At 39.4% G+C, this 27,694-nt stretch overlaps 1 protein-coding gene across 3 annotated transcripts in view; it reads right to left on the reverse strand.

Annotated features, from left to right (window-relative positions):
- The window catches only part of LOC122562073 (glutamate receptor ionotropic, NMDA 2C-like), a 126,374-nt gene extending 102,106 nt beyond the window's left edge, over nucleotides 1-24,268 (reverse strand). For 2 of the 3 annotated variants that reach the window (XR_006315205.1, XM_043714559.1), the window contains exon 1: nucleotides 23,764-24,268. The gene's annotated coding sequence lies outside the window, so the exon portion shown is untranslated. The remainder of the gene's footprint in view (nucleotides 1-23,763) is intronic. The other variant, XM_043714557.1, reaches the window with a different exon arrangement.
- Between the last annotated feature and the right edge of the window lie 3,426 nt (nucleotides 24,269-27,694).

Genomic DNA, 27,694 nt, shown 5'->3' on the forward strand with positions numbered 1-27,694 from the left:
ACTCAGTATTCACATCGGCAACAATGTCCTGTTCCTGAGTGAATACTGACGAAAAGTATTCATTCAGTGTCTCCCCAATCTCTTCAGCCTCCACACGCAACTTCCCACTACTATCCTTGACTGGACCTATTCCTACCCTAGTCAGTTTATGTCTGATTAAAATACTAGCCTTGGACCCGATCACCAGATGCAAGATTCAGTCATGTTCTGGTCACTGTCACCTAGGATACTTTTATTCTGAGGTATTTTGAGAAATAATCCTGATGCATTACACAAAACTAATGTAATGTGCTGCTTTAAGGAATCATCTGAAAAGCATTCTACACACTCCTCATCTAGGGTGCAACTACCGATTTGATTTTTTTCAGTATATGTGTACATTAAAGTTATCCATGATTATTGCCACACCTTTTATTAAAAGCACCGAATATTTCTTCTTGTATACTTCTCCCAAATTGTGGTTACTGATAGAGGTCTTGTAGATCACTCCCACTGGTAACATTTTTCCCTGTATTCCTCATCTCTAACCAAGCTAATTCATAGTGAGTCATGATTTGGATAGATGTGAGCATGTGGTTGATTGTAGCAAATACCTTCTGTTAGAGTGTCTCCCATACTGAGCCTGGTTTGATGATGTGCATTAGGTTGGGCAGAAATGTGCACAGCTAGTTTATTTTCATAAGCAGGTCCATAAAGTAATAGAGTTTGGGTAATGGATAGTGGAAAATTCTTGAATAGCTGTTGTCTTTTGAGGATCTGTCTTGATACCTGAGGCATGGACAATGTGACTGAGGATGATGATGGTGAGTTTGGTAAGCACAGACTTTGTATTTAGTGTGAACTCCACCATCTGCAGATATTGTTGTATTTCCTGTACTTTGGCATCATGCTCTGTTGAGTGGAGTCATGGATGATGATCCTCTGGGCCCTCTAAGATGTGTAAAGCATCGAAACATTTCGGATGCTGAGTTCTAAATGGAAGACAATGTAAACAGTACGTTCCTAAGGGAGTGAAAGATGGAGCAAGGAGGCTGGACTGATCATCCAGTGGAAACTGTCAAAAGCTACCGCTGGCATCTAACTTATTGAAATCTGGGCTCCCTGTGAGTTTTGCCAAGCTCATATTAATTATGTCATGGGGTGAATTTCTCTTCCTGCCTTCTTATTCAATTTTATATGGTTAATACAATATCATCAGACAGACGATATCATCTTCCCTTCAGTGTAGCATGAAGCTTATCCCCCTCCTGACCTTTTGTAAGAGGGGGCAAGGAACCTTCAAAAAGAATGGACACTACAACTCTTGTAGATAATTTAACAATAGGCTTGTGGTTTTTAACCATTGTTTTCGTGGTTCAGATTCTCTGAGCTCACCTGAAGAAAGGTTGATACTCTCAATGGTTTTCTAGTGCTTTAGAAATTATAGGAACATGGCAATATGAGTAGGCCATTCAGCCCTCAAGCCTGATATATCACTGTAATTGGGAGTAGTGTATCTTTAAATTTTCAACTTAGATCTGAAAACTTTCTGTTACAACACTCTGTTTGAAAATACCCTTTCCTGTGGCAAGTCTGGCAATCTATCTTAATGAATGCACAGGCACATGCACAGACACAGGGTGGCGTGATTGTTTCTTGCAATGATGAAAACCACAAACAATGGCTGCAACCGTGCCTTTACTCTTCCCCCTCAGCTTGTCGGTGGATGTCCTATGAACTGTTAGCTGATAACAATCACTTTGGAAGGGATCAATACTTGCTGCAGTTTTGAGTGGCCCTGCCAGTCTTTTCTCAGTCTGTACCATCTTGTGTTTCAGAGGAAAGCAAGAGTTGAAGGCAGTAAGTACATCTGCAAATCTAGCTGTTTCCTATTAATCCATCATCAAATTAAAATGTCTTAGTGCTGCTGGATTCATGTAGTAGCATCCTGATCTGATCCCTGTTGACTCTGGAGGCTGGTGTGGTAGTGTTGAAGTAGAAAAGCCAATTGGTCCAGTGTATAGCCCTCTGTATGGTCTAGGGGCTCAGGAAGGAGTAAGGCTTTCTCAAAATCTATGCATACCTATTTTCAGCTGATGTGGGATTCTGGTAACAAGTCATTGCTCCATTTGCAGAAATAGTGCATTTTGAGTTGGTTGTGATGAGTTGACTCCTCTTCAGCATTTTCAGCATTGATGAGGATTCTTGCAAAGCAGTTTGTAAATCATTGCCACTACACATTAATACCAGAATGGGCTGTGATGTTCTTGACAGAAGAGAGCTGGAAACCATGCTATGATAAATTAATAAACATTTGTTGGCTATTTACATTTTTTAGAAGGCAGACTTTGCAGGATCGTATCAGAATCTTAGCATCCAGTCACATATGATTTGACATTACCTAACATCACTGATGAAGCCCTATAACATTTTGCAAAATTTTAACCATTATTACTATGTGTGGAAACTGGCTATATCTTTGGCAGACAGTGATAAGAAGACTGGATCTGCAATTACTCCATGGTATAACTTGTACTGAGGCAGCTAGACTAAGAGTCGAAGAATGTACATTTTAAACCCCAGTGATGTTTTTTCACACATGTTCAAGTTAGGCCCCTGAATCCCTTGTGCCATTGAGGAATGTGTGCTTGGAAGGTCTTTTTGCACCTCCAGCATAGTCCTTCTAGTCGATACCTATCTGTATTCAGCATCTTCATCAAACCAAGCAGAGCTTGGAAAGAACAATGCCCTCCAATAAAGACTCTCCATAGCTGACTCTGCCACTACACTTTTTTTGTGCTGGCTTGTGAAGTGTGATTCAGCTGGTGAGATCTAGCCTAACTGTGCAAAGGACTCACAATATGTTCATACCTGGCCTGGAATGCATGTATCTTCTAATACACTTCTCATCAGCAATGAGCTCATCTGCATTACATAATCTTGCCATTCACTGCCTCAGTAAAGTGAAGATTGGTCTGATGAGAATGAACCAGAAGACTGGGTCCCCAGTTAACACATTGTTATTCAGATAGTTCTGCCATATTATGGAAAGGCCCTTCACATTGCAGCCTTTAGGCTTTGATGCTGCTTATACATAGTCTACTGTGTAGGTGACTAACATCTTAAGTATCTTCCATTCAAATTATTCAGCATTCTGTGTCTACAGTAGATGAGGTATTTGACCTTGCTCTCTAATTTTTTTTTAATGTTCTAAAAGATTTGCCCAGGAGTTTTGGTAGTATTGACAGCAGAACTGTCAGCATTCATTGCCACTACTCTTCTGTAATTAAATACAAATTCTGGAGTCCACATGTATGCAGCTAAATGCAGAAATTCAGAAGTTGAACTCAGTGTGTCTATACCACTCCATAGGGCTGTTGAAGTCCTCACAGACTGCAGAGATTAGCAATAATCAATTTGACAAAAACTTGCCCTTTCATGCTATTAGTCTCATTGTAAGAACTCTTGAAAAAGTTATACATTGCTGAATGAAGTGTAGCTGAAGTTTTAACAGTGTAATTGACCTTGACTGTACCTGACTATATTTCTGTTTTAAAGACAGCACACTGTTCCATTACAGCTCTGCCTGCCAGCCTTTGATTCCAATTTACCCACGCTAGATCCATTCTCAGCCCACTGAATTTGGCCCTGCCCCAATTAATTATGTTATGTTAGATTGTTTATACTCCATGCTCCAGCTAATATAGTAAAGTATCCTATAAATCTTTTCATCCACCTTATCGACCTGTTTTGCTACCATCAGTGATCTGTGAACACAAATTTCAAGGTCTCTCTACACTTTCTTGGATCCTACATTTATTATGTACTCCCTTGCCTTGTTATCCTCCCTAAAATGAGACTTTCAATTGTCAGATAAAAACAGGATTGGCAACAGTGAGAGTCAAGAGAAAAAAATCTGAGGAGAAACAGTGTAAGAGGACAACAAGCAAAACTGGGAAACCTGGCAGCAAAGTCAGAGAGAGTGGAGAGAGTCATCCTAAGGGGAAACATTCTGAGAGGGTGGAGTGTCCAAGTGCAAGCAAAACACATAAAACCAAGAAAGAAATTCAAAAGTGTGAGTCACTGCCTTGTAGAGTCACTGCTACTTTGTAAATTTATTCTATTACATTGTTCACTTTATCACTTTTGAATTTCATTGATGGTAGTTTTTTGAATGAATGGAAGATGCCTAAGATGTTAATCACCTACACAGCAAACTATGCATAAGCAGCATTGTGTTTTAAGAAATAAAAACCTCTATATAGCACCCTTCATGACAAATGAACGTCTTAAAATCATGTTACTGTTAATGAAGTACTTTTGAAGTGCTGTCACTGTTGCAATTAAGGAAACACAGCAACTAATCTATTCACTGCAAGCTCCAACAAACAACGATACAACAATGGCTCGGTAATCTGTTTTTAGTATGTGGATTCAGCAATTGGCTCGAAGACTAGGGATAGTTCCCTGTTTTTCTTCAAAACAGTGCCATGGGAACTTCCACATCAATCCGAGAGGACAAACAGGATGCAGATTTACCATCAAGTCCAGAAGATGATGCTTTGAACAATGGAACACTCCCTCAGTTCTGCAGTGGAGTTTCAGATTAGATTACTATGCTTAAATTCTGAAATGGGACTTAAACCCAGAACTTTATAAGCAAGAGACAAGAGTGCTATCAACCAAGCCATAGCTGATGTATTCAGATTTTAAAAAAGGGTGCTAAATTGAACAATGCCTGAAAACAGGTACAAGGATCACAATGCATGATCAACCAGTCAATTTTATATAATATAATGACAGTAAGAAGTTGAGAAGCCTTCCTGCGCTGTAGTTTCAGCCAGTCTAACTCACAGACAGAATTGATTACAAGATTTCTGATTCTTTTTGGACTTGATAAAGAGGGAACAGAGATTGTGGAATGGAGTTGCAGGCAATTTCTGACAGATTATAGGTTGTGAAGGGATAAAGAGAGAGGTGGTGAAGGAGAGCTGGGTGTTATCTGAATATATGTTGAAATCAATGCCATATTTTCAAAAGTCATCAGCGTGGTACAACATTTAGGAAAGCAATAGGATGGGATTAAGGAGAGAAGTAATAATGCAGGAGTGGGAAGAAAAAATGATTGTAGGTGATTCTGTGGCTACAACTGGAATCAAACAATTACAATCCCCACAGCTGGAAGAGGATGGAGTAGTGAACTATGCTAAAAGCAGGAGGTAGGTTGAGAAGGATGAGGAAGGATAATTTCCATTTGTCATGGTCACGTTTGTCATTTGCACTGGAGCAGGGATCAGAAACCATACTGGAGAAATTCAAATGCACAGATCTGGATTTGGGAAGTAACAGCGAATTCAAGGACTTTAGGGAAGAAAAGGAGGTTAGAGATGATTCTGAAATTTGCAAGGATGGAGAGGTTAAGGAGTTTTTTGCAAAACATCATAACCACATATTTGAAATACATGAGAAGAACACATGAAGAGAGACAACCATTAACAATATCAGTCAATGTGGAAGCAGGAAAGGAAGTTGAGTGCTTACTTGTTTAGTGGAATTAGAGTAGAGGGAGCTGAAGGAGAGTTTCATGGAAAAGAAAAGCTGCAAGAGGAGATGAGGAGAGACTGGAGGGAAACCAGATAAAGGTGCTAGATGTACACAGTGAATCCTTTTAGTAGGAAAAGCAAAAAAAAGGCAGCATAAAATAAAATAAATTCTAAAGGGGATTCAGGAGCAGAGGCACTTGTGTTATGATAGTGTTAAAAATTGATGATCCACTTTCAACTTCCATGATATAATTTTTTACCTTGCACTTTTCATGAATTAAAAATGGATTTTTAAAAAAGTAAAACACTGACATAAGAAGAGTAAAATTATCACCAAACCAAATTAAAGTGAGAACTGCAGATGCTGGAAACCAGAGTTTAGATCAAAGTGGTGCTGGAAGCGCAGCAGGTCAGGTAGCATCTGAGGAGCAGGAAAATTGACGTTTCGGGCAAAAGCCCTTCATCAGGAATCTTCCAGCACCATTCTGATCTAAACCCAACCAGATGAAGCCAAGTCCAGGAAACCATTGTATAAATAAGACCTAGCCTGAACAATATGGCTTGGAAAGGATTTAAGCCATTTAATTATATCCCCACCTTTTATTTGATATACATGTTCCTGAAAGTTTCACATATTGGGATGGAACTTTTTATTTAAACTGCCTATTCTTTTTCTTCCTTACTTATACATCTAGTACATCCTCCTTTTTAAACTTTATATCTATGTTTTTGTGTGTGTTTGATGTCTAAAATATGAGTAGAATACAGTGTTCAAAACACTGTTTCAACCTTAATTGAAATATTTTGCCTAATTCTGAGCATCACACTTTAGGAAGGATATGAAGGCATTAGAATGAGTTTCAAAGAAGACAATAATGTGACATATGAGTTTAAATGCCAGTGTAATGCCAGGTACGTTGGCAGTACATTCCTGAATCCAGTAGTCTAAATTTAACATAGACAATTTGCAAGGAATGATAACCCCATTAAGACCCATGGGGAATCACTAATTAATCTCCTTTTTGAGTTTCCTTGGTAATTTGGTTATAGTGGCTTTTCCAGCCAGAACTCATCACCTGAGTCCTTTTACTTTTGAGCCAGAGGGTCCCTTATGGTGCAGTGTTAGTTTCCTTACCTTTGATCTAGGAAACCTAAGTTCAAACTTCACCTACTCCATCGATGTGTCATGATATATTTGGGCAGGTGGATTAGGGATACCTTTTTGGGGGTTTGCCCTCTTGTGACAGTGGTAGTGTGCGTACTCCTGGACTGGGAGGCCCTGATTCAGGTCCCACCTGCTGCAGAGGTGTGTAATAACATGTCTGAATGGGTTGTTTAGAACAATGGGTTAAATTAAGAAAACACTAAAGTCTCAGATGTAGCTACATGGTGGGTCTGGTTTATCGAGAGTTTTCATTCAAAGAATCTAAACACTTCTGCAGTTACTCTCTGGGCCCTCTTGTGACACAGTGATATTGTCCCCACCCCTGGACTGGGAAGCCAAGGTTCAAATCTAGAAGTGTGTAATGACTTCACTGAACAGATTGATGAGAAAAAAAAAGGTTAAAATAAAAGGAGTATCTTTCAGCCAGAGGTCTTGTGGCACAGTGGTAGTGTCTCTACCTTTCAGCAAGGCGACCTAGTTTCAAGTTCCACCTCCAAAAAAGGTGTGTAATAACATCTCTCAAAGGGTTGACTAGAAAGTAATTACCTTTGAGCCAGAGGACCCCTTCTTGTGGTGCAGTGGTAGAGTCCATACTTCTGAACCAAGAAACCTGCGTTCAACTCCCTCCTGCTCCAGAGGTGTGTAGTAACATCTCTAAATAGTTTGATTAGGGAAAATAGGGTCAAACAAAAAGAAATGAAGCAGACCCAGCTGCCATCTTCTGTGGTTATGTTCGTGCCTGGGTGTCCTTGGTGAGAGAGTACACTGTCCATTATTGTTTTCGAAGATTTTAAGGAGAGGTGGGCACCATGGGGGGGATTTGGTGCATTATTTCTCCCTTCTAACTCCATTTTGTTTAGCCCCTTCCCACTCTCCCTACCCCACCTCACTTTTAATGGTTTGCATTGTCCTTAATAGGCTTAGCTTGTAAATGTCTAATTATCTATCCAGGTGTTTTACTGGTGGTGGGTAGTCATTTATAGAAAATAAACAAAAAAGGGTCACAGGGATTTAGTGGTGAGAAAGTTGCTCAGTTGTCTGTGATAGTACTTCTAGATATACAAAGGAAGAAAAAATAAAAATAAAGCAGACCCAGAACACGTACTTGGCTCCACGGGTGTTTATTGATCGTGGTTAGTGTTTAAAATGGAAAAAAAATAAGAGTCACAGTGATTTTGATGGTGGGAAAGCCGTCTGGTTGTCTGTGATAGCACTCTGGATATAAGAAACCAAAAGCAGACCCAGTCCAAGCAGTGGAGGCTGTGGGGGATAATATCTGCTGACTGTCTGTCCCTCTTCTGAGATTATGTTCATGCCTGGGTGTCACTGGAGAGGAAGTATGCAGTGCTCATCAATGTTCTTGATGCCTTTAGAGAGAGATGGGCACAGCCAGTGCTTTATTTCCTCCTCCAGCTCCATTTTGATTAAGCCCCTTCCTGCTCTCCCTCCCCTCCCCAACTTCACTTTTGATGTGCACATTGCACCTAATGGACTTTGCTTTTAAATATTTAATTGGTTACACAGAGGATTACTGATGGTGGTTAGTAATTCAAAAGGTGCCATGGTGATTTGATGGTTGGAAAGTCATTCAGTTGTGTGTGATAACAGGAATAAAAATAAAGCAGACCCAGGGCTCTTGTGGCATGGTGTTGGTGTTTCCTGTGCTGTACTGTTCTATGTTCTAAGGCCCAGGTACAAATCCCACCTGCTCTAGATGTGAGCTGTAACACATCTAACACTATCAATACATACAGGTTGGTTGAAAAATATCTACAGCAGAGACTATGTTTGAAGAATGATGGGCCCTTGTAACACAATGGTAGTGATTTGACCTGGAGGCCTGGAAGTCCTACTTACTCCAAAAGTGTATAATAACATGCCAGGACAGGTTGATTGAAATAGTGACAATCTGTAGGCTTTCTGTGAAAATTTGTCAAGATTTAAGCAATATTTAATAAAGCAGACCCAGATAGTTTGTGTTACCCATAATGGGCTTGCATGTAAATTTCTATTTGGCAGAGTGGGTGCTTTACTGATGGTGGTTAATAGTTTAAAAACAAGAAAAATGTCATGGTGATTTGGTGGTGGAAAAGATGTTCAATTTGGTGTAAGAGCACTTCTGGATATAAAAACAACATTTTCCTTGATAAAGCAGATCCAAAAGGGCTCTGTGGTGTAGTGGTAGTATTCCCTACCTCTGAACCAACAGACCCAGGTTCAAGTCCCATCTGCTCCAGAGATGTGTAATAACAGTTCTCAACAGGTTGCTTAGAAAATATATTTTCAGTAAAGCAGACTCAAAGCATCTTGTGGAGCAGTGGTGGTGTCCCTACCTCTCAGCCAGGAAACCAAGGTGAAAGTCTCACTTGCTCAGGAGATGTATTGTAACATCTTTAAGCAGGATGATTAGAAAATAACTGTACTAGCAAATGGAAGGTGGCTTTAAATGATTAAGTTTTAAAAAGTAAGCAGACCCTAGGGATCTTATGGCACAGTGGCTGTGTCCCTACCTCTGAGTTAGAAGTTCTGGGTTCAGATCCCATATGTTCAATGTGATACGTAATAACATCTCTGAATGGGTTAACTAAAAAAAGTAGACCAATGCTCATGATGGGCTTTATATGTAAATATTTAATTGGCTGCATATGTGATTCACTGGTGGTGGTTAATAATTTTTAAAAAAAGGAATTCATAGTGATTTGATAGTAGGAAAGCTCTTTGGTTGTTTTGTAAGGTTATTTCCAAATATAAAAGAGAAAACAGCAGAACATTAAGAGGTCTTTCGGACATATACATAAAGGAAAACATGAAGCAGATTCATACTCATAACAGCCTCTGCATGTAAATATCTAACAGACAACATGGGAGATTTGCTGGTGGCAGATAATAGTTAAAAACAAAAAAAAAGGGAAATACAGCAGACTGAGGGATGTGTCTACAGGACTGTCTTTCTCGACTTGGAACTAGCATATGTACACCACGAACAGTAGCTCTATTTTGATGTTCAACAATAAACTATTTTCTTTTCAGTTGGGCTTTCTAAGTTTATTACATTATGCTTTTGTCTTTTAGTAGGTTGATACAACTGAGTGGATTACTGAATTATTTCAGAGAGCAGGAGAGAATCGATTGCACTCCTGTGAGTGCATATGGAGCAGACTGGTAGGGACTACAGACTTTCTTCCTGAAAGGAAATGAGGGAACTAGAGCTCTCTACCCTTTAAAATATTTACTAAAATGTAGAGCCCAGAATTGTCTGCAAACCATTAGCTGAGACTCAGTCAAGGACTTACAAAGTCCTGATATGGTCTCTTTGCCTTTGATATTCTAATCTGCTAGTTTAAAGCCAGCTCATTCATGTGTTTATGAACTATCTTATTAGTGTGTTGTGCCACCTTTAAGGTATATATACATGAGAACTCTAACAATCTACATGTATGCTGTCTTTACATGGTAGTCAGCCCAAAGGGCCTCACAACACACACCAATGCATTGAATGCCATTTGTAATGTTTTTATCTATTCCATACTCTCCTACATTCCTCTTTTCGATGTAAATGTACTGAATTTTTCAAGCATGTGAGAAAATATGAATTGCCTCCCCGATAACCTCCTCACTTGCCCCAAACACAGATTTATTTTTTCTTAACCCACAGCTGTACCTCACTGCAATGAAAAATATAGTTCCCTGATTCATCTATATCAAAAATAAGGAACCAAGTAGAAGGTTTCCTTGTGGAAAACCAAGATGAATGTTATTACTTACTAACCCCAAGAAAACAATAATGATGAAGCACCAAACTCACACACACAAACATCCATATAATGTTCTTTTTTTAAAGTTAATGGTGCCTAGTTCATAAAAGAAGATAAAAGAATATGCAGTCTAAAAGTCCTTAGCGTCCTTCGGATGTTAGTTTCTAACCTAGATCCATGGTTGTTTAATCAATGTTTGTATTCTTTGTAGTAGTGAATATTGTAAATATCTACATGACCACTTTGCTTTATCACTGAAAATTTTGTTTTGAGACACTTGGAAGATGCAAGGAAAAACAAAGAGATTTCAGTTCTCTGTCAAAGCAGCTGCTTGAAATACAGTTGTTTGTGTATTCCCATGTCTGACTTCATGGTTTTTCTGAGTTGAATAATTTGCAGATGAGATTTTTTAATCCGTCAATATGTGAAACTATTCCATAATGGTATCAATTAAAGATAAAATATAGATATGAATTTTAATGCAATTCGATAAAGGTGTTGATTTCTGTTCAGACTGCTTTTTGTTTAATAATGGTTTCAGGAAATTGGCTCAATCTCTGGTCGATTGAAGTTGGTTGTTTTTTCTCCCATTTATAGAAACCGTCAGAGTCCATCAATGCCCCAAGAATAAAAAAAATGGAAGTCAAAATTGATAGTCTATTCTTCCACAGTCATAATACTTCCCTGCTACAAAGAAATCTCTAACAAGATTTCTCCTTTTTGTTTATGTGAGATTCCATTATGAATGTCAAAATGTGAAATAGCAAGACAAAAATTGGGATGATAATCTACACATGTTCTCTATTCACTCTCATCGTCCTAAACTGAGTTCAATACCCTGCTTGAGGAATGGTAGTTGGATTTGTTCCCTGACTTATGTGACTTTTCTGAACCTTATTCTGTTACTGCCTGGTTCCATGATCCATACACTTGTGTCAGGCATTTTTAGAAATTTACCTTCAAGGAGATCTGTACGTGGTAGTCTGGTGATTGGCTCCTGTAGTATTTCAGGACTTGAATCCTGCACTTCAATTGCTTTGAATTTTCCAACAACCCAACTGGACTGGTTGCAGTTTGAAACTAGGTTCTGTTCTTTGGTCTCCCAGTGGCTACGTTATTTCACTTCACTGGTGTACCCCTGGGGGATCCACCAGTATGTCTGCTGTGATGCTTTTTTTAATTAATTGAATGTGTGCTTCACATGCTGAACCAGCATTTATAGGAAAGATGATAGTGAGCTTCCTTCTTGAACAACTGCAGTTCATTTGGTAAATGTACATCTATAGGGAGGGAGTTTCAAGATTTTGATCCATAACATTAGAAGAACAGTGATATATTGCCAAATCAGGTTGGTGTGTGGTTTGGAAGGAAACTTGCAAGTGATGGTGTTCCCATGTATCTGCTGCCCTTGTTCTTCTAGTTGGTAGCAGTTGTGGTGAATTTCTGTAGTGAATCTTGTACATGGTATACACTGCTGCTACTGTGTCAGTGGTGGAGGGGTTGAATTCTTGTTGTTGTGGTGCCAAGAAAGTAGATTGTTTTGTTTTCGATGGTATTAAAATTGTCGAAGCTGCACTCACCTGGTAAGTGGGCAGTATTCCATTACACTCCTGACCTCTACCTTGTGGATGGCGGACACCAATTAGGATTCAAGAGGTGAGTTATCCGCTGCAAGATTCCTAGCTCCTGTACTGCTCTTGTAACCACAGGATTTGTGTGGCTAATCCAGCTCAGTTTCTGGTCAATGGTAACTCCCAGGCTGCTGATAGTGGAAGATTCAGTAATGATAATGACGCTGAATGTTCAAGTATAGTTAGATTCAGGGTGCCAGGGTGGTTGTCAATGCTGCCTCACAGCACAAGGAACCTGGGCTCAATACTAACCTCAGGCGACTGTCTGTGTGGAGTTTGCACGTTCTCCCAGTGACTGCGTGGGTTTACTCTGGATGCTCTGATTTCCTCCCACAGTCCAAAGGTGTGCAGGTATGGTGGGTTGGCCATAATAAATTGCCCATGCTATCCAAGGATTTGCAGGCTATGTGGTTTAAGCAGGGAAATGCAGGGTTACATGAAGAGGGTAGGGGAATGGGTCTGGGTGAGATGCCCTTTGGAGAGTCAGTGTGGACTCGATAGGCCCAATGGCCTGTTTCTACACTATAGGGATTCTATGATTATTCTCTCTATTGGTGATGGTCATTGTCTGGCACTTGTGTGACATGAATATTACTTGTCATTGTCAGTCCATGTCTGGATATTGTCCAAGTCTCGCTGCATTTAGGTATGAACTGCTTCAGTATCTGAAGGATCATGAATAGTGCTGGACACGGTGCTATTATCAGTGAACATCCCTACTTTTGAACTCATGATGAATGGAAGGTTATTGATGAAACAGCTGAAGATGATTGGGCCAAGGACAGTACCCTGAGAAACACCTGTAGATTTATCCTGGAGCTGAGATGACTGACCTCGAACAACCTCGACTGTCTTCTTTTGTGCTAGGTGTGACTTTAATTAACAGTGTTTGTCACCTGGTTCCCACTGAGTCCAATTTTGCTCAGGTTTCTTGATGTCACATTGAGTTAAATATGGCCTTTTTGTCTTTTCTCTCTTTAGTGGGTAGTGGTTTTTCCCTTGCCTGTTCAACTTTCCCCTGAAACATACTGCCCTCAAGTGGATTCTACATTCTACCCTGCAGCTCTTCCACTCAATGAGGTTTCATATTCACTTTCTCCTGGCCTGTCTTGAGAACTCTGGTCCCCCTATAAATTTACCATGTTAGTATCTGTCAACCAGCTTTGCTGTGCCATTTTTGTTTGTAACTTTTTCTGGGATTTTTCTTGCCTCGTTTTATGGCTAACTTCAGATTCTTTTCTGTACCTGTTGACTGGACTTCAGCTCTGTTTAATTTGGGTGACCCTACTGAGTCATCCTAAATCTCAGGTTTTACCACCCTGAAGAGCTTCAGAGCCTTTTTCACTTCCTGGCCCTATCACCCGATGTAGCTTCCCCCAGCCTTTTAAGCCTCTCTGAGCTGTCCTTTTATCTTTTTGAGGGAGATGGCCCTTTTTTTTATTCTTGTTTCATAAAAATGTGAATTTTGGTTCAGATTGATCTATGTTTATTTATGAAGCTAGTTCAACCTGGGCCATTTTAAGGAAATAATTTATTACCATTATAACAATTATAATCTATGACATCCCTAGTATTATAAATCAGAGACGGAATTCAAAAGAGAAAAGATTGATAGTCTATTTTTACCACTATCATTACACTGATACGATAAGGAGAAAGTGAGGGCTGCAGATGCTGGACATGAGAGATGAGAGTGTGGTGCTGGAAAAGCACAGCAGGTCAGCCAGCATCTGAAGAGCAGGAGAATCGATGTTTTGGGCATAAGTCCTTTATCAGGAATGAGGCTTGTGAGCCGGGGGGCTGAGAGATAAATCAGAAGAGGGTGGGCTGATGGGGAAGATAGCTGAGAAAGCGATAGGTAGATGAAGGTGAGGGAGAAGGTGATAGGTTGGAGAGGAGGGTGGAGTGGATATGTGGGAAAGGTGATGGACAGGTCAGGAGGGCGGTGCCGAGTTGGAGGTTTGGGATGCAAGTCCTGGGCCTCCTCCATCACCAAATCCTTACCACCTGATGCCTGGAAGAAGAATGCCTCATATTCTGCCTTGGGACTCTGCAACCACCACAGGATCAATGTGGATTTCAACAGTTCCTTCATGTCCCCTCCCCCCACATTATCCCAGTCCCAAGCGTCCAACTTGGCACCGCCCTCCTGACCTGTCCATCACCTTTCCCACATATGTTGATTCTCCTGCTCCTCGGATACTGCCTGACCTGCTGTGCTTTTCCAGCACCACATTTTCAACTCTGATATAATAAGCATTGGTAAAGCAATAATATGGGTTCTTTAGGAGCAAATTACTGCAGCTGCTGGAATCTGAACGGAAAACGAAAAGTGCTGGTAATCACGGCGGGTCAAGCAGCATCCATGGAGAGAGAGAAAACTAACATTTCGAGTCTAGATGACTTTTCAACAGCGCTGGGTTCTTTATTTGAAGATAACATCACATACAGATGGCATTAACTAGGAAGCTAAATATTTGCATCTGATCTGTAATTGTGCTGTTTGTAGATTAAATCTATTATGAAACGAATACATCACAGCCTTGTTGAGGTATTTGTGATTGACTGTATTTTAAGATACAGATTCCTGAAAAGTGCATGTACCTTAAATCACAACATCATTTTTCTAACCAAAGGTTTATTCTTAGAGAAACAACATAACTTTGTGTCTGCATGAAAGTCAATGAATAAGTCTCTGGAAGTGGTGGTTTAGTGCTTTACCAATCTGACCAAACCTTGTTACGGTGATTTCTGCTGCATTCTGCTATATGTTTTCAGAACTCTGGTTGTGTTGTGTACCTTTTGCGTTGCGTTTTCAACTATGTTCTAGTCACAATCAGACTGCTCAGTGTTTCTGGTTGACCTATTGTTCTGATTTGGCATTTGTTTTGCTGCATTGTCATTTGGTATTTATACTTGATGTGGTCTTGTTTTGGGGCATGAGCTGATAATTTCTGTTGGATTCCATTTACCATCAGTTGGATGTTGCACTTGATCTCTCTATTACATGTACAAGGTTGGTAATTTACTACCTGCAAGCCCAGCCATGGGCTCTTTCATCTTCCCATGTTTTTGAGTGATGCATTTTGTATTTCTGAGAGTTTTAACTGGTAATACCTTGGGAGATTTGCTGATATTTGTCTGCCAAATAGTAATTCTGCAGTGAAATTCAGAAGATATGCACTTATTCAGCTGTGACTGTTTTGTGTAGTCCGTTGGCTGATGATCTGCATGGCAAAGTTCAGTGATTTTCTCCCAGTTCATCTGGTGCTGCTTGTGGTGTCTGGGTTTTGCTGTTGTCTTAATGATCATCGAGTTATAGAGATGTAGAGCACTATGCCGACCAGATATCCCAAACCAATCTAGTCCAACCTGCCAGCACCCAGCTCATATCCCTCCAAACCCTTCCTATTCATATACCCACCCAGATGCCTTTTAAAAGTTGCAAATGTACTAGCCTCCACCACTTCCTCTGGCAGCTCATTCCATACACGTACCACCCTCTGTGTGAAAACGTTTTCCATTAGGTCTCTTTTATATCTTTCCCCTCTCACCCTGAACCTATGCCCTCTAATTCTGGACTCTCCCATGCCAGCAAAAGACTTTGTCTATTTACCCTATCCATGCCCCTCATGCTTTTATAAATCTCTGTGAGGTCACCTCTCAGCCTCTGACACTCCAGGGAAAACAGCCTATAGCTCAAATCCTCCAACTCTGGCAACATCCTTGTAAATATTTTCTGAATCCTTTCAAGTTTCACAACATCCTTCCGATAGGAAGGAGACCAGAACTGCATGCAATATTCCAAAACTGACCTAACCAATGTCCTGTACAGCTGCAACATGACCTCCCAACTCCTATACTTAATGCTCTGACCAATAAAGGAAAACATACCAAACCCCTCTTCGCTATCCTATCTACGTGCGACTCTACTTTAAAGGAGCTATGAATCTGCACACCAAGGTCTCTTTGTTCAGCAACACTCCCTAGGACCTTACCATTAAGGGTATAAGTCCTGCTAAGATTTGCTTTCCCAAAATGCAGCACCTCACATGTATCTAAATTAAACTGCATCTGCCACTCCTCAGCCCATTGGCCCATCTGATTAAGATCCCATTGTAATCTGAGGTAACCTTCTTCGCTGTCCACTACACCTCCAATTTTGGTGTCATCTGCAAACTTACTAACAATACCTCCTATGTTCATATACATATCATTTATGTAAATGATGAAAAGTAGTGGATCCAGTACCGATTCTTGTGGGAATGATACCGTGAATGGTGACCAAGCACACATCCATGAAAACTGGCAGGCCTGCATGCACTGGACCATGCACTGGACCTGTCGTATTCACTGTATAAAATATCTGAGGTGACCAGGATGAGGTTTTGCAATGGATCCCAGCGATGGAATTGCTGGCGAACTTGTCACTGGTTTTTGAAGCATAGCTTGCCATATTAATGGATACATTTATCTCAGTGGACCATTTGCAAGGATGATTGCACTTGCACTGATATTCTCTGACAGTGACAAAGGCTTCTGTTGATACCACACTGCCAAAATACCCTTTGATGCTGACCATGCTAAAGGTCTGTTTATTTTGTATGTCAATATACTGGTCATTCTCATCATCTGACTATACAGCTTGGCTAGACATTTTGTGGATCTTGTCTTGATACTGCTTGGCATATGGTGTTGTTTGTTTAGGATGTTTTACCTGTCTCGCTTTTGATTGTGGTTTCTCACAAGGTTGAAGTACTTGTTTGAGCTTTGACACTTCCAATTACCATCTGCCTTGCATACAACAGTTAAAAACTCGGCAATTTCCAGGTACATGGAAGAGACTACATAATCCATATTGCTTACCCCTCTCACTTCTATTGACTATTGTAGTGATGGTGGATAAATTACATGCAGCGTCTATGCTATGTATAACCATTAGTATAACTTTGTACTTCAGTCCACTTTGTTGTAATTTTTACATGGTGTAACCTTTGCGTTGGTCCAAAATATATTTTTGGAATGGTCTGTCAATGTAAATGTTATCACAAGCTCAGTTTTTCTATCAGCTAACTCCACCACTATTAAACCACAATCTTGGCCCTCTGTCCATCTACTTATGACTTGATTAATAGTTGTTGTCAGGTTTTGCTTAAAAAAAATAATTCCAGGAGGTGTGTTCTGAAGTCAAGGTTCACTCATAACTGATCCTCAAGGGTTGTCCTTATTTTGTGTGTTTTGAGATGGTCATCTGGAGAGCCTTAAAATCTTTAGTCTGTGGAGTCCTTCATTTCCTATTGCAATTTTAATTTTAATGCTTGTATATCTGGCCTGGAAGTATTAAGGTCCAGAATACACAGGTCTATACATTGTTACAACGATTAAGTTCAGATAGGAAGTGCTCTGCCCTTCTATTGAATGTTGGAAATGTTATTATTTTGTGGCTTATTTGCAGGAGTTTTAATGCCATCTGGTATTTGAAAGATTGTTCAGGGACTCTTACTTTCTCGTAAGCTTACTGTTGCTCTGAGTTGCGTGCCATTGACTGTGTTCTCTCTCTGTAGGTGCTGCAAGACCTGTTGAGTTTCACCAGCATTTTGTGTTTGTTTCAGACTTCCAGCATTAGCAGGTTTGCTTTAATTCATGGATTATTGTTTGATTGCAATTGTGGCACTGTTGAGTTCTTTTTGATTTTTTTTCCCCCGGTCTCAAAGCACTGATTTAAGCATGAATAGGAACTGCAGATTTCTAAAGTATACCAAAACAGTGAGATTTTCTTTTACATACTTCTTCATGCTGCTCTGAGCTTTTACCAAATGAATTATTCTTTCCACCCCAGCTTGCAGTATTTTAACATCCCCAGACTTCATATAGCGATAGTGATAGCAGTAATGGTTTCTGTCCTTGCTTAAACTTCGCAACAGGTAGACTTACTAAGTGCTCCTAAATTTAAACAATTTTTCCAGAACCTGGTGTCAGATGGCTGTGAAGTGCAATATGTCTCAGAATGAAGGTACAGAACATAGGATTACTGCTTAAATCCAGAATCCCTTCCACATAGTAAAGCTTCCATGTTGTTTAATTTTCACTCCAGGTCTTATCTCTGACTGTGCATGAAGGGTTGAGGGTTGAATACAGGTACTTCAGTTGAAGCTTCAAAACCATACTGCTCCCATGTTACAAATCTTCCCTTAGATTAAATTTACCAACAAGAATTGGTGAAACAATAATGCGAGTTCTTTATTTGAAGATAAGGCTGTAGCCGTGTAGAGTTAAATGGGAACCTAAGTATATGCATCTAATGTTGATGCTGCTCTTGTGCACTGAATACAAGTTGTGTGCACAGTACATCAATTCCTGTTGAGTAATAGTGTTTGAAAGCAACTAAAGACATGAATGTATGTACCTCACTTCACAACTGTGTATGTCATCTGGGAGCCTGCAACTAACCTTATAACTATGAAGTATTTTGCCAAGTTTTGTATCACCTGCAAGCTTTATTGTGCTGCTCCCTTTGTCTGATATAAAGTAAAATTCTGCGGTGCTAGAAATCTGATTATAAATGGAAACAGTTGGAAACACTCAACAGGCACAAAAGTAAGTCACCTGAAACGTTAAACTTAGTTTTTCTTTTATGAGATGCTGCCAGACCTACTGAGTATTTTCAGAATTTTCTGTTTTTATTCCCTACACCTGAATGTATGTTGTTCATAAAAATTGTAAAGAGTTTTGGACCTAAAATATACCTTCAAGGGCACTTAGGAATTGGTAATAAATGCTGGTGTAGCCAGCAATGCACACATTCCTATGAATGAACATGTATTAAATAAACCCTTGTGAAGTATCACTGTTTTTTCACGAGACTTAAATTCGTTCAGCTCCCAGCCAATAGCTTCTGTCACTGATTTAATCTGGAGTCTTAACTAACACTATTCCCTTTATACTATGGACTTCTCACTTTCTAAAAAGCTTTCTGTGTAACATTTTGTCACATGTCTCCTTACAGTCCATATATACATCTATTGCAGCACCTTGATCTGTCTCTTCTGTTACCTCAAATAATTCAATCAAGTTAGTTGGATACAACTTACCTTTAACAAATCCATCTAACTCACCTTGACTAAACCATGCCTTTGTGAATGATACTTTATATTATCTGTGACAATCTTTTCCAACAACTTCACCAGTATTGATGTTAGGCTAACCACCCTGTATTTTACTGGTTTTTCTCTCTCTCCTGGTTGTTGACCAATGCCATGAATAAGCAACACTCTGGCATGACTACTACTATTTCAGAGGACTGTGATTAATACTTATGCTATTTCAACTTGTGCTTTTTTAAGCAACTTGGAATGCATTTCACAGTACCAAGTGGTTTAACAACTTTTAATAATGCTACCCCTTTTTGTATTTCTTACCAATTTATTATTATCTTGTTTATCTTCCCTTTTAGTGTAACCTTCACACAACTCCATCCTTTGTGAAGATTTTCCTTTGGGTCCTTACTAAAGCCACATTTTTGCCCAGTGAATCATCTACATTTGATATAGTCATGACTCATTGAGGTCATGTACTTGAGATTAACCCCATCTATTCTTGTTGTCACAAAAGATTTTAAATTAAGTACATAGAATTCCTCAATTTACCCAAATGTCAGACTCATATAGAAAACTTAAAGCAAGTTTTTGTGCTTAACAATTGATCGTAATTGGAAACCAGTTACAGGTAAACAATTATAAATGGTCAGCAAATGACATTACTCATTAAATCTATAATGCCCTTATTGACTCACCTTTAAATACATACATGCATACATACAGCTGATCAAACAGCCAAGGAAAAACTGGAAAGACAATCAAGTAGTCTTTGTCCACAAATTCTGTTGTGTTGATTCTTACTGATCCAAAATTTTATTCCTAACTTCCCTTTTCTGAATCCTTCCCGAGGTTTTGCAAGAGGCTCAGAGTGGCTGGGTGACTTATAAAATGTCTCTGATTTATCAATTAAAAGTCACAGCTTATAGCTGGAGGAAAGTTTAATTGTTTATTTTTTGGGTTTAAAGTGAGTCTGACTGCAAGAATGTATCTGAGCAGGTGGAGATCAGATCCCTCCATCATTAAGGTCAGAAGTAGGGGTGTTCATCAATGATTGCGCAATATTTAGCACCATTCACAACTCCTCAAATACAAAGCAATCCACACCAAAAACATCAAACCTGGACAATATTCAAGTTTGGACTGACAAGTATAAAGTAATATTCGTGCCACACAAGGGCCAGGCAATGACCATTTCCAACAAGAGAGAATATAACGTTCACCCCTTGACATGCAACGGTATCACCATCACTGAAAGCCCACCATCAATATCCCAGGGGTTACCATTGATGTGAAACTGAACTAGACTAGCCATATAAGTACTGTGACTGCAAGAGAAGGTCAGAGGCTAGGAAGCATGCAATGATTAACTCATCTCCTGACTCCCCAAAACTTGTCTATCATCTATAAGGCATAAGTCAGGAATGTGATGAAATACACCCACTTGCCTGGATAAGTGCAGCTCCAATAACACTCAAGAAATCTGACAAAATTCAGGATAAAGTAGACTGATTGGCACCACATCAACAAACATCCAATCCCTCCACTACTGACACACACAGGACTGTGTGATATCTACAAGATGCAGTGTGGAAATTCATTAAGGCTCCATAAACAGCACCTTCTAAATACATGACCTCTACCTTCAAGAAGGATAAGGGCAGCAGACACATGGGATAATCAAATGCAAGCTATCCATCCCCAAGCCACTCACCATCCTGGCTTGGAAATACATGTCATTCCTTCAGTGTTGCTGGCTCAAAATCCTGGAACTGTCTCCCTTAACAACATTGCAGGTGTACCTACATCAAATGGACTTCAGCAGTTCAAGAAAGCAGGTCACTATAACTTCCTTAAAGGTCACAAGGGACAGGCAATAAATACTAGCCCAGCCATTGACACTCACATCCCATGAGTGAATATAAACAATTCGGTCATATCTGCCTCTCCTTTCCTTCTTTTCCTTTCTTATCTGTACTAAATACATTACATGTTTATTATTTTTTGTCATTTGTATTTATTGCATACTTTAGTAAGTTTTAAACCCTTCCTTGTTTAAGCTATGTCTCTAATATTGCAATTATTTCACAATCACTCATGCTATTTAAGCCTTCTGTTCACCAATTCTATCTACTATGCTCCTTGTATTTCTGTCAATACACTCTGAAACCATATTCATCTGCCTTGCATTCCTGAACCCTACCTCCTTATCATCCAAGTCCAATCACTCCTGTTTTCCTGCTGTTTGCCTGTTTTAGCCACCTGCACCATTTGTACGCTCTTCTAATCCTTAATAGAAGTACAAGCTATTGCTATTGAGGATGATATTAACCTTCAGACAACAGCAAGACAGAGGGGCATATGATAGAAAATTATTTGAGAAGCAGTAGCAGCATTACTCTTCCTGGAATATACAAAATGTGCCACAAGTAGAGAGTATTTCAGTTACGTGTTGCAGTAACAAAAGGAAAAATTGATAACCCGGGTAACTATAGATCAATCATCCTGACATTCAAAAGCTTCTAGGGGTCATAATATAGGATAATTTACTTTTGTTTTGACCCGAGATAATTAAGAATAATTTGCATTGATTTATGAATAGGAAGTCAAGTCTGACAATTTTAAGTGTACCTTGAGGAAATAACAGTCCATTAATGAGGAAATGCAGGCAATGCCGTGGATGGAATGAATTTCTACAGGCATTTTATTAGATGCCACCTGAGAATTGTGTTGATCAATTTATTAATGTATTAAAAGGAATGTCACCACATGAATAGGAGGTGAATTAAAAGAACAGAAGGTGGCTATAGTCAGATATGTAGTTTTCAGATTGAAGGGACATAAATGGAAATTTCCCCATGAATCTAGGCTGTGATTATTGTTTGTGAAATATAAAAATAGCCTGGTTAAAATGGACAAAGTATCAACATTTTAGGCAGGACAACAATAGACAGCGTGTTTTTTATGAAGTTGATTAAAGTGACTTCAGGAGCAGTGAACAGAGAAACGCCAATGGCAATTTATTGGTGAGAAATATGAAGTAATACAGTGCAGAGGAAGAATAAGTAGAGACTAGACATACTGAATAGTAAAAAGCAACAGGACCAAAATGCCCTAGGGATTCAAATGCACAAATCTTCAAATGCAAAATGTTCAAATACAATTTCAGAATTTGTGGATGACAGTAAATTCAATACACATACAAATAAACTTGCAGAAATTGATAAAGTAATTTCAATAATTGTTAGGTTTTGCATCTGCAAGGCTCTTTGAAATATTATGTCCTTCTGGGATTATGAAACAAAAAGATTGGGTGTGCAGATTCACCAATCACTAAAAACATAGCTCGGCAGCCTAATAAGGGAATTAACAAAACTAATAAAGCACTTCAGTTCATTCCTAGAATAGAATCGAAAAGCAAAGAGGTCATGTAAACCTTTTGGATGAACCTGATGAGAACACATTTAAGACCATTGTGCATATTTCCAATCTTTCTCTGTATAATCTAACGTATCTGCTTTCTGAACCAATACTTCACACAAAAACACAAGAAATGGAAGCAGGTGTCAACCATAAGGCCCATCCATGCAACATGATTATGGCTGATCTTGGGCTTCAATTTCACTTTTCTGTCAACTCCTGATTTCCTTTCAATGTGTTAATTCCAGCTTTAAATATGCTCAATAAAAGAGCATCTACAATCCTCTGGAGTATAGAATTCACAACCCTTTGAGTAATATCTTCTCACTTCAGTTTTAAATAAATCGCCCCCTTATTCCTAGGCTGTGCCCTTATGATTTAGATTTCCTGAATAATCTCTCAGTATTTACTCATCAAGCCCCTTCAAAAATCTTGTATGTCTCAATGAGACCACCTCTCATTCTTTTAAACTCCCAACTGTATAAGCCCAATTTATTCAGCCTCTCATCATTGAACAAGCTGTTCATCCCAGGGTCCAATTTAGCAAGGTTCCCTGCACTGCCTTCAAAGCAGGTCTATGTATTCTTAAATATGGAGATCAAAATACCACACAGTGTTCCAGATATGGTCTCACTGAAGCCCCATACAGTTAAAATAAAACACATTTATTTGATACTCCAATCCCATGCAATCAAGGCCAGCATGCCATTTATCTTTTCTAATTGTTTGCTGTCCTTGAATGCTAACTTTCTACGTTCCTTCTTTGATTATTAATTTTTACATGTAATGTAATATATTTTAAAAATCTGCTTCTCTGTTCTTACCAACAAAATAAATAACTTCACATTCCTCCACATTGTACTCAATTTGCCATCGCCAAAACACCTGTACCAACCCTCAATAGACCCGTATACCCGCCCTCTATAAACACTTGATTTAATCACCCCCTACTAACCCGGCACAGCATTTCTTGTAGTCAACAATCCACCATCCCCCAACTCCAATCCCTCAATATTGCTCCTGAGCATAGCTTCCTGGGTGACTAAGTGATGGGCGAGGGTCAGACGTGGCTGGGATTTCAATCGGTGCCGAATAACAAACTCTAGTCCCAATCAAGCAGCTCTCGAACGCAAAGGTCCCAGTGTAAGAATGTCACAGAGAATATGGTGAACCCACCTTGCAATCCAGCGCGGATCGGCTCCTTTGGTCTCCGGAGTCCGTGGGAACGTTCAAGTTCAACCGGCTGTTCTGTTTCGACGCGATTACCGAGGAGCCGAGACTATTAACAGCAAGGACCTTAGCGAGTCCAGCAGCCAACTCTCAGACTCCAGCATCAGCGCACCCAGCCTCACCTCTCCAGCTCCGAATCCCCAAATCTCAAGTCTCTAATCCCCAGACTCCAGCCTCGAACCTCCCCCGCCACCCCATCAGAGTCCTGCGTCTCCCTTCAGTCCCTGTTCCCCAGCGTCCAGTCCTGAGCCCTCCAGTCACTTCTCACTAATCCCATTCTCAGTTTAACAACGCGCTCGCCTCCAGTCACAAACGCCGACTCTCAAACAGACTCTGGAATTTACAGTCGGGACGCGGGGACGGGCTCCGGAGCACTGTCCCCTTGGAGGGGGGAAAGAGCAAAGAAATAGAAATGTTTCGGCGGAGGCAGGGCCAACACAAAATACTCTTCAGCGGACAGGCATTTCTCCTCTTTCCGAATCAAGGCAAGATAGTGAAAAGATTCAGAACAGTGGACAGCTACATTCACGGCTCATCTCCCATTCCGCACAAAGGACGCAGCAAGCAACCTTTCAAGTTCAACAGTTAACCCTTCGACAAAGAATCAAAAAATTAAGAATTGGGTCGATCATTTTTCACCTTTTTCTCTTCCCCCAGTGATTGTTTTCCTCACTCAGTCTTCTTACTCCTTGCATTATCCGATGATATCCCTCTTCCCTCACCCAAACCCCTTGCATCATCTTTAATAATTCATCTGCCCACCATCTCTGTACCCGTACTCTCTCCACTCCCAGGCGCCTCTCTCTTTAGCCCCCTATGATATATCTCTGTTACCCCTGTGTCTCCTGTAAACTGTCTCTCTAATCAAATCCACTGTACACACCCTCTCTGTGAGAACATGAGAAAAGTGATTGGGTCATTCAGCCCCTCGGTACTATCCACCTTTCAACAAGATTGTGGTCGATCTGCAATCTAACTTCAGCTTTGCCCAACATCCCATAATATTTTGATCACCAAAATCCACCTCAGGTTAAAAATTCACAATTGATCTAATATCAACTGCCATTTGCAGAACAGAGTACCAGAAATTAATCACCTTTTGGGTATAATAGGTGTTTCCTGATTTTAGACTCTGCCCTTTAGTACTGGACTCCCAAACCAGTGAAGATAACTTTTGTCTATCTCCTCCTCTTCCTGTCTATCACCTACATACTTTGTATTGAAAGCCTTGAACATTTCAATAAAGCCACCCTTTTAAATTCCAGGGAATATATTTTGTAGTTTGTGGAAAATATCCCTGTGATTTATCTCCCTTGGAGTGCAGTATCATGCTGCTAAGTCTATACGGCATGTTCTCCAAAGCCAGTATGTGCTCCTTCAGGCGTGAAGCCAGGAACTTTGAAAAAAATTGAGACTTCCATCAGTCTTTTCAATTATTTTCTGTATCCATTTACGACATATTTATTATCCATTTACCTAGAACTCCAGGTCTCTTTGGAACTTCCCTGTCTTAATTTTTCTAAATGCTGTTCACAAAGCATACATTTTATCCTTGTTAGCTTCAAAGCGAATGACCTCTGCCAACGTTGTGTTCTAGAAGTACATTTATATAATTTCTCTGAACATTCCTTTGTCTGCCACTTCAGGCATCTTTTCAATAACATTCAATCAGATTTGTCAGGCTTGACCTACTCTTTACAAACCTATGCTGGCTGTCTCATCAGCTGAAAAAAAATTCAATTAGTTCAGTCACTCTATACTTAATATGGACTCTAGTAACTTAACAATGATAGATGTTAGACTAACTGATCTATAATTCCCTTCTCATACCCTTCTCACCTTGCTTCACAATTATTCTTCTCCTCATTGTGTTACAATCTTGTTAGGAATCATTAATGTTCTTTAAAAATCCAAACACTCACCAATTAACCAGTCTGACTATTTCACTATTTTTAAAATAAAATATTTTTTGTATATATAATGTATCATTAAACAAAGCAAGCACTAGTAACATAATTCTACATCTCAAAGACTTATACAATAAACTTTGTTCTATCTTTTACTTCCCCAAAAAGTTGCTTGTCCTTTCAAAATATTACAAATATTCATTCACTTTTTCTGGGACCAATCCAAAAAAGGTATGCCACAGCACTCTGGAATTTATTTTAATTTTCTTTTATATTGCAGTTAATCCACAAGGTAGAAATTACATGTGTAACTACTAGGCTTTGATTAAGCAATTTTTCAACATTCTTTAAAAATCAGTAGCTATGTCTCCATCTGTCAATGTTTTGCATATTTACTTTATAATTTTGCAGACTCTTTATATCTTCATCACAACCTGATTGCTTGTCAGACTTTTGTATCATAAGCAGATCTGGCTAGAATGCAATTGATCCCTTCATCTAAGTCATTAACATAGATCATGAATAGATGAAACCTTGTAACACTCAACAGTTTGCTAACCTGACTATTTTCTGTTAATTAGCCAATCCTCTATCCATAACAATGTACCACTCTCAACATCATGTATGTTATTAATGTTCATTGATTATGAAACAGTTATTAAGTCTGGTTTACACTCATTACTAAAACTAATGTGACCTGTTCTCTTGTTAGTTCTAGGACCTATATGCCAAATCTTCCAATCCCTGAATTGCTAGGGACTGGAGATGTCCAATAGAAGTTCTTAGGTGCAGACCTACTAGGGAATTACTGCAAAGTTTCAACTTCAGATGGGCAATTTCCCTGCTCCTCTGCATCTGCAAATGTTCCTGACTGTAATTTAGAGTTAGCATTAGAGACTTCCAGACTACTCTCATTAACGTACCTTGATGGTTATATAGAAAATGTTAGATTAAAATCTAATCTAACCTCTGCATATCTACACAATTGATTTCCAATCATCCCCAAACCTCCAAATGATTACCCCCAACTCTACATTACCCCCCATTTCTTAACTATCCTCTGACACATCCCACCTACACCACGCAACTTGACCTGGTTATCTTCTCGCAACCAGACTATTCCCTTTACCCTATAACTATTTCCTGACATGACTACCCTAGAACCCACCTAACTACCCTATCTACTATAAACTTTACTACCCACCATCCCATCCAACTACTCATTCACTTAGTTATTCAAATACATTCAAACCAGACCTTTACCATTTGACAGGATTATGGTACATGTTTCTTCCTCTGGCTCTACTCCACATCAATGAACTTCCCTGAAGGACACTGCACTCTGCATTTCTGGAAATACAGTGATAAGAAAGTCCTGAAAGAAATATGGAACATTGAGTTGAGAGAATTTTGAGTGGAGTGGTAATCCAATGATAATTGCTGCCTTTTGGAATATCTGGGTCATTATTTCAGAAAGTAGTTCAGGAATTCACTAATGGTCTGACATGCATTAGTCTATCTTAGCCAACTCTGTTAGAAAGATATACTACCCCATTTAAGCAACTCTACCTTTGTTACATGCTTACCTAATAACTGCTTCTACATCATTTGCCTTCTCAGAGGTATGATCTGAAGACCTAGTCAGAGCTCCTACTACAATCTTATATCTTTTTCTATTCTTTAATACTTTGCATAAAATCTCTATGCCTGCTTACCTTCTGCTCTTTCTTCTCTTATCATTGAAGTTATTTCACCCTTAAACACAAAGCTTATCCATTTCCACACTAACATTTTGTGGTCAGCCTTGACGACATTATAATGAGGTACATTTAGTTCTGATTCAGTTGTAATTTTGGTCGCTCTCACATTCATGTCTCTTTCTTGGCTCTCATGATATTGCTTCCAAGTTGAACTTATGCCGATAGTTCATTAAATTTGCCCCTTTAACTCCAGCACTTATGTAAATGATT

This window comes from Chiloscyllium plagiosum, chromosome 24 (genome assembly GCF_004010195.1).
Source record: "Chiloscyllium plagiosum isolate BGI_BamShark_2017 chromosome 24, ASM401019v2, whole genome shotgun sequence".
Classification (NCBI taxonomy): Eukaryota; Metazoa; Chordata; class Chondrichthyes; order Orectolobiformes; family Hemiscylliidae; genus Chiloscyllium; species Chiloscyllium plagiosum.